We start from the raw sequence: 11297 nt of genomic DNA, 5'->3' as shown, positions 1-11297 counted from the left end.
GGTTTGTTTCTTCAAGCCATTTCATTTTAGATGTTCAGATGTTCAGCCATTTCATTTTAGACGTTCAGTGGCAACTGAGAATTCACATGAAAAGAAAAGGGGAGGAACTCAAGGTTGTGATAAGATGATTGTTCCATCAGGAATGCATTTCAGCTTACCCAATGGAACGATGCCCCCCTCTCCTCCCCCTGTATTTGTCCTGATCCACACAGAGCCATTGGGGGGGGGGGAGAAGAGGAAGCCTGGTTACTCCAGTGGAAGGCTGTGTCCATGCATAGATCTCTCTTAGTGGAGATTCCAATATTTTTCCGTCTCATGCAACTTAGTAGAGATGACAAAGTTGGGCATATTTTCTTCCAGAGGCACTCAGCTGTTTTATTTACTTATTTGCAAAACTTTCTATAGCACCGATATTAATAAAGAAAATATGGCAGTGCACAACATAAGACTAACAATAAATCTGCATTCATTAAACAAGTACAAAAACATGTTGCAGCTGGATGAGGAGCTGTCCCAGGTCACAACTGATGCACTGAGAAGTGTTGGGGGGTACATTCTGTGCAGCTGCCATGTACTGAAAAGGAGAATATTCTCTTCAAATAGGTGGTTTATGTTCGCTCTTTGTGCGGGAGAGGAATGATTCCAAACATCTATGGGAATTCACGGTCACATGCTTGGTGTCCCCATGCCGGGGTGGGGGGTGGGAATCAGATGTGGCTAGTGAACAAAAGTTGGTATGGCCTTGACTGCTCATGCAGTTGAAAACCAGCTTCTGTCAGCAACAGTAGGATAACCCCTTTATTACCCCCACTAGTGAGCCAGTGTGGTGTAGTGGTTATGAGTGGTAGTCACGTAATCTGGGGAACCGGGTTCGCGTCTCCGCTCCTCCACATGCAGCTGCTGGGTGACCTTGGGCCAGTCACACTTCTTTGAAGTCTCTCAGCCCCACTCACCTCACAGAGTGTTTGTTGTGGGGGAGGAAGGGAAAGGAGAATGTTAGCCGCTTTGAGACTCCTTAAAGGGAGTGAAAGGCGGGATATCAAATCCAAACTCTTCTTCTTCTTCTTCTTCTTCCACTGCTGTGATACAACCCCTGCAGCTCCCGTTGCTGCCACTGTTTGTCTCTCCAATGGAGGAGGGTGTGAAGCCCAATCACGGATGGTTTTCAGCAGTGGTCAACTGTGAGGTCCACACTTGCCTTGAGCTGCCCTGTGAGGGTGTTGAAATGAGACAGATTGCTAGTCCAGCTGCAGAATGGCTCCTTTTAGTCTTCTATCACTTAATCTTTCTGAAATCAGCCTCAGCTTCAAGCGGGATAGAAATTGGATAGCACAAAGATTTTCCATTGCTGCCCATGGCAGCAGCCTTACGTTTATGTATATATCTCTCAGGAAACAATGACTTTGCTTTTCAAACTTTTCAAGGACAGGAACACGCTCCTGGGAATGTTTAAGAGTGTGTGTGTGTGTGTGTGTGTGTGTGTGTTCCTCTTCTAGTCTGAAGAAAGGTATCAGGCAGCCAAGCCACAGATTTTACTCCAACCAAAACCTTCCATTCCCATAAACATGCACATAATTGTGCTGGATCTCCCCCGGCAGCACTTCTTATGAACATTCACAGCCCTGATAGATTGACACAGATGATGGGCATTACCATTCAAATACTGTGTGCATGCTGCATCTTGTGATCAATTATGTGTGCTGGGGCTTACCTGCCCCTCCAATATTTTATTAAAGTTGGCACTCCTGCTTTCATAGAAGTTGATCTCCCCACCTCTACCTACCTATACACAGGCACGCATGCACATACATACATACATACATACATACATGAACACCACCACCAATACCATCCTTTTGCCTGGTAGCAGTCCTGTAACTCAGAAACTGTCCTTGTTTGCACATCACAACAATCCACATTTGCATTTGGGCTTACTGGGATGATGTGAATATCGTCTCAGAGAGGCACTCACAGCTTGCTTTGCTGTTCTGGGCTTGGTTACAGTTTGTGATCAGTGAGGTAGAGAGAACTCTGAGCCCAGGTTCTGGCAACACACTAAGACAAACTTTGGCTAAGCTCTACATGGTGTAGGAGAAAAGAGGACAGGGAGGAGTTAAGCAGCTGTGGGCTCCTCTCCAAGCACCTGCAAACTCACAGCGTCCTGGGAAGCCATGCCATGGTTTGGCTTATGATGCCTTGCCAACTAGGCCTATATGGAATTGTCACTTTTTGTCTTTCTGTCATTTTCTTTTGTGGCCTCTCTTTTTCAGCTGTATTCTGCATGTGTATATATTTTCAAGTAAAAGGCCTTTTAATCAAAAGCCCACTTCAACCTCCTCCTTCTTCCAAATGTCAGAAGATTATTTGTCCTGTTCTTGACTATAAAGAAGCTATGACTCGAGCAAAGTCATGGTATTCGAATTGTCAATCTGCATTTGTTAAACAGGCATTTTCTTAGCCTGTTAATATTTTAAGTGCATTACTGCTGAGCACAGGATTTTCTGCAATCAAAGGATCATTTTTTATATATACCAACTGGATCTATTCTAGGCTTTGCTAAGATGTAATAAACTTCAGTTATGCTAATGGCAGATAAGAACAAAGCTATCAGCCACCTGTGTCAATTATTTTATGTTGCCATATTTATTGTAAACTGGATGGTCTATAGGCAAAATTGAATCAATCAGGGCTTATTCAGGTATCACAACACCAGACAACCATCAGTCTTCTCATAGTTGGACTAAGGATCCAGAAAATGGAGAACATTCTTAAAGAAGACAGATGTTAACTTCCCAAGTTTTATATACTGGTATACAGTGTATATAAAAGAGAAACAGCTGACTAAAAAACTTCTGTTCCCTTTTGTTATGTGAAATGGCTTATTCATATAAGAAAGAGTTGTTTGGGTTTTTGCAGAAAATGTTGTTTCATAATCCATACAGTGGAAGGCTTGCTTGTCAGTTCCCCATTCAAGTACATACAAGTTTTTGACTATCAAAACATTCATAAATCTGCTTTGCTGAGACTTCAGCAGCGGCGAGTCTTTCCTGCTGCTCTGCAGTTACTGTGGGAATGAGGGAGAGCCAGAGGCTGCCTGAGGACACAGCACTCCCTCAGGGAAGGACAGTCAACAAAAGAGTAGAGTCTGAGGTGAGGAGGAAAGCTGTGCTCCCACAATACAACCAGCCCCAAAAGGAGCAGGGGCTGTAACCTGGAAGAAGGCAGAGACCGGCTAATAATACTACAGTATAGAATGATGCCAACCCTGTAAGCTCTGCTGCTCCTATTGGTCGCTATGCTCTCCTTATACTGCACGACTTACAGTACATGCATTCCTGTATCAAGATTTGAAACACACTAATATAACCATGCTAGAAGGGGGATTTACAAACACATCTCAACCTTTCTGTGGTTTTCATGTCATAGGGACATAGGAAGCTGCCATTAACTGACTCAGACCATTAGCTCACCTTGCTCAAAATTGTAAAGGTAAAGGACCCCTGGTCAGTTAAGTCTAGTCAAAGGTGACTATGGGGTGCGGCGCTCATCTCACTTTCAGGCAGAGGAAGCTGGTGTTTGTCCACAGACAACTTTCTGGGTCATGTGGCCAGCATTACTAAACCGCTTCTGGCGCAACGGGACACGGTGACAGAAACCAGTGCACATGGAAACACCGTTTATCTTCCCACTGCAGTGGTACCCATTTATCTCCTTGCACTGGCATGCTTTTGAACTGCTAGGTTGGCAGTAGCTGGGGCAGAGCAATGGGAGCTTACCCCGCTGCGGTGATTCGAACCGCCGACCTTCTGTTCGGCAAGCCCAAGAGGCTCAGTGGTTTAGACTGACTGGCAGCAGCTCTCCAGGGTTTCAGATAGGGGTCTCTCCCAGCCCTACCTGGAGATGCTGGGGATTCAACAGATGCTCTGCCACTGAGTTATGACCCTTCTCTCTCACCTATGAGCAATGGATTTTTATCTGCAACACATGAATTTTCCACTTTCTGGTTGTACATCCATGTTTCTACTCTCTCCACATACTGATCTATCCTTTCTGTACCAAAGTGTATTTTTCATAACTATTAACAGGTATACTAGGCCCCCTACGCAATTCTTTCTCCTTTTCATAAAGATGAGCATCTGCTGTGCCTCATCTTCTTCTTCACCTCCATCCAACCCCTATTCTGGTCTCCAACTGAAGTTGGCAACATCAAGCAAGAGCCTTTGTCAGTTTTCTCTTGCTTCTTCATCTGAAGTACAGCTCAGTTTATTAGAGCCAGGTGCTGATAACACCAAGGTTGCAGGTTTAATCTCTGTATGGAACAGCTGCATATTCCAAGATGATCCTCAGGGTCCCTTCCAATTCTACAGTTCTAGGCATCAGTTCAGCAGAGAATAATAATAGGCAATAGTGAAATTGATAAGATTTTCCTCAACTTAATCACTTCAGTGGAAGGGGGGAGTTAGGGTGATCAGGTGAGAGTGAGGAAAGGATAAGCTCTTGTACCTCTGGTAGTCTGTGCAGAAGGGTTTCTTTCATCAGAGGTAGTTTGTCATCACCACAACTGCACCACTATTAAGAGGTGCAGAAATCATGTCCTTTGTTGCCTCTGACCACCCTAAAGAGGATCCTGAAGGAATTGTGTTATGGTAGGAAATACAGATAGGGAAAGGATGCCCACACACTATCAAGTCTGTTACCAACCATGTAATAAGAAGGTTGTATCTAAGTCTAGTCAAAGGGCAATATATAATGAGCCAAAATCCACAGTTGGCAGGCAACTGTTTTCCTGTAATTTAGGTGGAGGACATGTGGTTCCGAATGAAGCTGGAAAAAACACCATTTGTGACTGGTGCTAATGGAAATTTGCTGAAGTGGGAGAAGATTCATGAGTGATCATTTAAACATTTGAAAACGCTCATTTGATTTTGGGTGAGGTAGGTAAAAGTTGGAAGAGGGTTTTTCACAGCAACATGCCCAGCTCAATACCTTGTCCATTTAGCACTGTGGGGACTCTACTCTTACTCACACAATGCTCTGTCTCAGTGAGCCAGCCACCACAATATGTTTGCACGGGTCTAGGTTAAGAAACCACAGGTTTATTAATAACATATAATATCACATAAGAAGAGCTCTGCTGGGTCAAACCAAAGATTCATCCATTCCAGTATCTCATTTGCCAGAGTAGCCCACCAAGAAGCTCATGGCGCATAAATGCTGTTTCTCCTCCAGGTACTGGTATTCAGAAGACTAACAGCTGTGAAACCAGATGTTCATTCATTTATCTATCATGGCAAATATGTGTTTGCCAGGTGATTTTTAAAAAAAAAACTAAACATCACTTTTGAGTTTTAATAGCTGCATAGAAGAAAGGATTTCAACAGGTGTACTTTGCATGACAAGCTATGCCTCTTTTTTAATTCTGCCTAAGCCTGGGGCCATCGCCACCTCTTGTGTGACTGAATTCCATAAAGTAATTACAGGTTGTGTGTAGAACAATGTCATGAGAAAATTAATAAGGGTGCTTGGAAAAAATAAACAAAGGAGCAGCCCTATTTGAATCCTCTTAAGGAGATGTGAGCCAAGCATGGCCTGCTCAGCTTACACATTGAGAACCTACCTCTGAGCCCATTTGCACTATCCATTTAAAGCAGTATTATACTACTTTAAACAGTCACAGCTTCTACTTAAGGAATCCTGAGAACTGTAGTTAATGGTGTTTCGAGTTGTTAGGAGACCCCTATTCCCCTCACAGAGCCACAGTTCTCAGAGTTGTTTAACAATCAATCCCTTTTCCCGGAGAACGTTAGAAACTGTAGCTTTTTCTGAGGGAAATACTGGGTCTCCCAACAACTCCCAGCACCTTTAACAAATGACAGCTCCCAGGATGCTTTGCTGGAAGCCATGACTGTTTAAGTAGAATGATATAACTTTAAATGTACCCAATCTGGGTTGGTAGCCCTGAGTTCTATTATTATGTGATGGTGAAATTTCTCTTTCTCCACAGCATGCATAATTCTGTAACCCTCTATCATATTCCAGTACCCCCCCTCCCCAATGTTTAAGGCTTAATCTAAACAGCCCAAAAAACCCTTTATGGGTCCCAGGGTCTGTTCTCCTTCCAAACACAGAAAAACTAAATGATGTAAGAAAAAGGAGCAGCTGGGTTTCTGCAGGAAGCAATTGGTGGGGTGAGGGTGAGCTGACAGTCTCCACCCACTCACTGGTGAATCAGCTGAGTGGGGCATAATACGAATTTCTCTCAAATTCTTTGGCTGGTTCCAGGCGCAGTGGCTTGGTAAACATAAAAAAAAACAGGAATTTGTTACATTTCAATGTGTGGGACGGTTAGAGAGAAAAATGTTTCTCAGTTTTCTTACTGTTTAAGGCTCTGCTTTGGCTGACAGCTGCTACAGTCTTTGCCCCCTACATGGAAAAAAGCTCAGTGTACCAAGCTGCACATGGACCTTAATAGCATGATAACGTGTCACATGTTGTTTGCCTGACAACAGCCAACAGAAAATCAGATTTGTGTATCAGCTCTCCATGTAGGAAACTGAATAATATATGGCTCAGACTGCCTACCGTGACAAAACTCAATTACAGTGGTGCCCTGCAAGACGAAATTAATTCGTTCCGCAATTTTTGCCGTCTAGCGAATTTTCCGTCTTGCGAAGCACGGTTTAAACGGCTTAACAAAGTCGCAAGACGTTTTCGTCTTGCGAAGCAAGCCCATAGGGAAATTCGTCTTGCGAGGCAAATCGCGTACGAAAAAACCTTTCGTCTAGCGAGTTTTTTGTCTTGCGAGGCATTCGTCTTGCGAGGTACCACTGTACACTATTTTCTTTTAGATACTAACCTACTAGTTCTGGGAAATTTATTCCAATGTCTAGGCACAGTCAGAAGAAACTGTTGGGTTTTTTTGTACAATAGAGTTCCTGGGATCAGCTGCCACCAGATACCCAGTGCCTTTTCTTTTTCAGTAAGCAGACACTGAGAACATTGCCCTGGTGTGACTATAGTTGGTATTGCATCGCCTGAGCTCTACGAGTGCGGCTTTCTCCCAACTGAAGTGCAGGGTGTTTAAGGACCGGGACGTTCACAGGGAAACCAAAATGCTTGTTTACAAAGCTATTGTACTAGAAATAGAAATACTTTATTGTCACTGTACCACTTGTTTACAGTGAGATTAAACAAGCCTTACTGTATGCTTGTGAAACATGGACCACTTATAAACGCCATCTCCAACTCCTCGAAAGATTCCATCAAAGGTGTCTCTGAAAAATTTTACACATCACTTGGGAAGACAGGCAAACTAATACCAGTGTACTGGAAGAAGCAAAGATCACCAGGGTTGAAGCAATGATTCTTTAACATCAACTTTGTTGGACTGGTCATGTTGTGCAGATGCCTGATTATCGTCTTCCAAAGCAACTACTCTATTCCGAACATTAAAAAGGAAAGTGTAATGCTGGTGGTCAATAAAAGAAGTTTAAAGACTGTCTCAAGGCAAATCTTTAAAAATGTAATATAAACACCAACAATTGGGAAATATTTGCCTGCGAGCGCTCCAGTTGGAGAACAGCCTTTACCAAAGGTGTCATGGGCTTTAAAGACACTCAAACTCAGGATGCAAGAGAGAAACGTGCTAAGAGGAAGGCATGCTTAGCAAATCCACACTGTGATCAACTCCCGCCCAAAAACCTATGTCATCACTGTGGAAGGACATGTGGATCCAGAACTGGCCTCCACAATCACTTACGGACTCATTGTTAAAACCATGTTTATGGAAGACAATCTTACTCGGCTTTGAATGATCGCCAAAGAAGGAGAAGAGGTATTGCAAACAGACGCCTAACTTTTGAAGGACTTCAACTGCGTGCCCGTTTGTAAAAGAAAAATGCAGTTTTTCTCTCAGTCCAGAATCTTTCATGCTCATACTCAACATGCTGCTTCTAAAGTAGATTGATTAGAGATCCTGCCATCTACAAGGGTGGGTGTGGTGACTTGATACATACTATATTTGAAAACCTTCCCTTAGATTAGGTTATCCTCGCCTCTTCCTTCCTACACATGCACCAGGAGAACCAAAAAGGATGTGGTGGTTGCAATCCTTGGGCAGATGTGGACGCATATCCCCCAATTCTGGCACCGCCTACATCTGTATTCATCGGTTTTCAAATGGACACACTGCAGGGTAATGAAGAATCAATCTGCAATGGTCTTTTATTTTTGGAATGAAATCAGTTTCTTAATAAGTTTTTTTAAAAGAAGTTTTAATTAGTTTTTAAAAATAATTATAATATGAAATACTGAGGAAAGTATTTATTTCTCAAAATGGGAGACTAATCAATGTACCCCCAAATTGCTAAGCTGTTCTCACCCTAGTGAAAAGGCAGAAATCTGATTAAACTGCCCAAAAGGAGGAACTTGTTTGTTTAAAATATTTTTATCCAGCCTTTTAATCAAAATACTTTCACAGGCATGTCATAAACTAAAAACAATAGAATTAAATCCCCTAATCACAAAAACAAAATAAACGATAGCATTTCTTAAAAGAGCAAAGTTTTCTAAAAGCAGAAGAATAAGCAATAATAATCCAATAAAACTCTAAAAATAACCAGCAGAGGAAAAGGTGACATAGCTCTTTTATACAGAGTTATGACCATTAGTCAGCCTGTCACAGTCTTGCCTACTCTGACTGACTGCTGCTCTCCAAGGTCTCAGGCAGCCACAGAGGCCTTTCTTATCACCTGCTGCCTGACCATTTGACTGGAGTTGGATATCACCCACAGGCAAATAAAACTGTATCTTCCTGGTGTTTATAATTATTAACAGCAGGCACACATTACTGGGGATGGCAGGTGAGAGCTATTTTAAAGCCTGGGCACCACAAATCATAGGAAGTTGCTTTATACTACATCAGACTATTAATCTAGCTTGTTGGCTGGCAGTGGCTCTCTTGGGGTTTCAGGTTCTTTCTCAGCCCTACTTGAAGTTGCTGGGGGTTGAATCCGGGACCCCCTGCGTGCAAAGTGGTTGCTCTACCACTGAGCTATGACCCTTACCAGGTGATCCACCCACTTCATTAGACAGGTCAATTGAAAAGTGTCTGTCCACAGTGAATGGGCAGGTTTGTTTACTGTATATGGAATAGGCAGACCTTGAAACTTTGGCCCCAAGCATACCGGGCATTACTAAAGCCAGTACTAGAAATGTGAATAAATCTACCCCCCCCCCCTTTTTATATAAAAATTGGGAGGAAAAAATCCCCCCTCCAATTTTTCTGGGCATTGTATATTGTGGGGGCAGAACACTGGGCCTTCACATTTCTAAACAACACTTTGTACAGCTGTCTCTCAATGTCTCTCACAGGCCCTGCTGGTAACTTGCCATCAATAGTTGTTTGAGTCATGGGCACCAGAAACATGGTCTCTTCAGCGGTGGCTCCATAATTGTGTCGTTTCCTCTCTAAAGAGGTGCATATGGCCCCCACTGCATTGGCTTTTTAATGGACCTTAAAGACTTTTAAATTACACCCAACTGCTTTTAATTAAGATGTGTGCTCTTCTGTATTGTTTTAACTGCTATGGTTTAATTTTTTTGGTTTTTGGATGAAAATAACAAATATTGGGGCACAAATAATGCAGATTGATTAATGGAAAGAAAAGTATCCAAATGTGGGACATTTGTACCTCATTCCCTCAAACCCAGAAACATTAATTTTGTCAGAACAAAGAGCACAGAGGGAGCAAAATCATATTCTTTGGCAGGCTTTATCAACCTGGTGTTCTTCAGATGCTTTGAACTACAACTCCCATCATCCCTGACCACTGGCAATGCTGGCTAGGGCTGATGGGAGTTGGAGTCAAATAACATCTGGAGGGCACCAGGTTGGGTGCTCTTGACATAGACTGTAGACATTTCATGTAATCTTCACACATTTGAAACAAACTTGGGAAAATGGCTAGCAGCAGACAATAGTGCTGAATGAAACTAGGCTTGCTTGCAGAATGCCATCTTGATTTATTAGTACCGTATTTTTCACTCTATAAGACGCACCAGACCACAAGACGCACCTAGTTTTTGGAGGAGGAAAACAAGAAAAAAAATATTATGAATCTCAGAAGCCAGAACAGCAAGAGGGATCACTGCGTAGTGAAAGCAGCATTCCCTCTTGCTGTTCTGGCTTCTGGGATAGCTGTACAGCCTGCAATCGCTCCATAAGACACACACACATTTCCCCTTACTTTTTAGGAGGGGAAAAGTGAGTCTTATAGGGCAAAAAATACGGTATTTGCACTAAAAGCTTTGTTGCTTAGATGCGTGAATTGGGAACAGCCAGATCTGGTTCCAGAGTCTATGGTTGGGGTACAGTCGCTGGCTGAAAGAAGAGAACCCCGTGACATTTTCAACATGCCTCTTCTGACATAAGGGTTACAGTTCTAACATAAGGGTTACAGACAAATATATTTGGGGAGTCAAAGCTTCCAAAGGTGTACCACACAATTCCTGCATTGCAGGGGGTTGGACTAGACGCCCCTCAGGGTCTCTTCCAACTCAACAATTCTATGATTCTATACTGCTACAAATGACCACACAGTGCCTTCCAAGATAAGCAAAACTTTCCCGAGCGCACACATAGAAGAAAAGGATTTAAAGGTCCCTCAGGGTTCATTCAAAGCTTCACCAATTAAAGCATAAGAAAAATCAAGTATTTTTAAACATCTTTTTTGCAATGCGTTGCAAATCCTTTAATGAAAGAAATAAAGTCACAGCCTTTGAAAACTGCATTCACACTAATCCCTAACAAGCAAGCTCTGCTCACAGTGCTCTAATAAGCCTTCATGATACCAACTCCAGTAAAGGTGGTGAAAGCTCACTGAACTGGCTTAATTCTGCAAATTCCAGGGCTTGGTAGGAACCCAAGACCGAAGACTCCTGGGCCTCTTTATTTCCACTGATATCCACAAGCAAATCTAAGCTGCCTGCAAGTGCTTGAGAATCCAAAACTGGGAGAGGTTTTGCAATCAAAGAGCTTTGCCCACAGTAAACTACGGTGTTTGTGTGTTGGGATGCTGCTGCTGTTTAGAAGGCCACATCTTTCTCAGTGACGGTGTCCTTTTAAAGGAATCTTCCCCCACCCACCAGAAGTTTGGTCATCCCACACGTCAGAGGCTGCGTACACATTACCAACTTAAAATGCATCCAAGTCATTTTTTTCTCAATTTGGATCACAGCTGGCTTGCAGGGAACTGCATCAAAACACAGTCTTTCATAAGCAATGACAGGATAGATAA

The sequence above is a fragment of the Podarcis bocagei genome, assembly GCF_964188305.1.
Source record: "Podarcis bocagei genome assembly, chromosome: 1".
NCBI lineage: Eukaryota > Metazoa > Chordata > Lepidosauria > Squamata > Lacertidae > Podarcis > Podarcis bocagei.
This window is presented reverse-complemented; position numbering follows the sequence as displayed.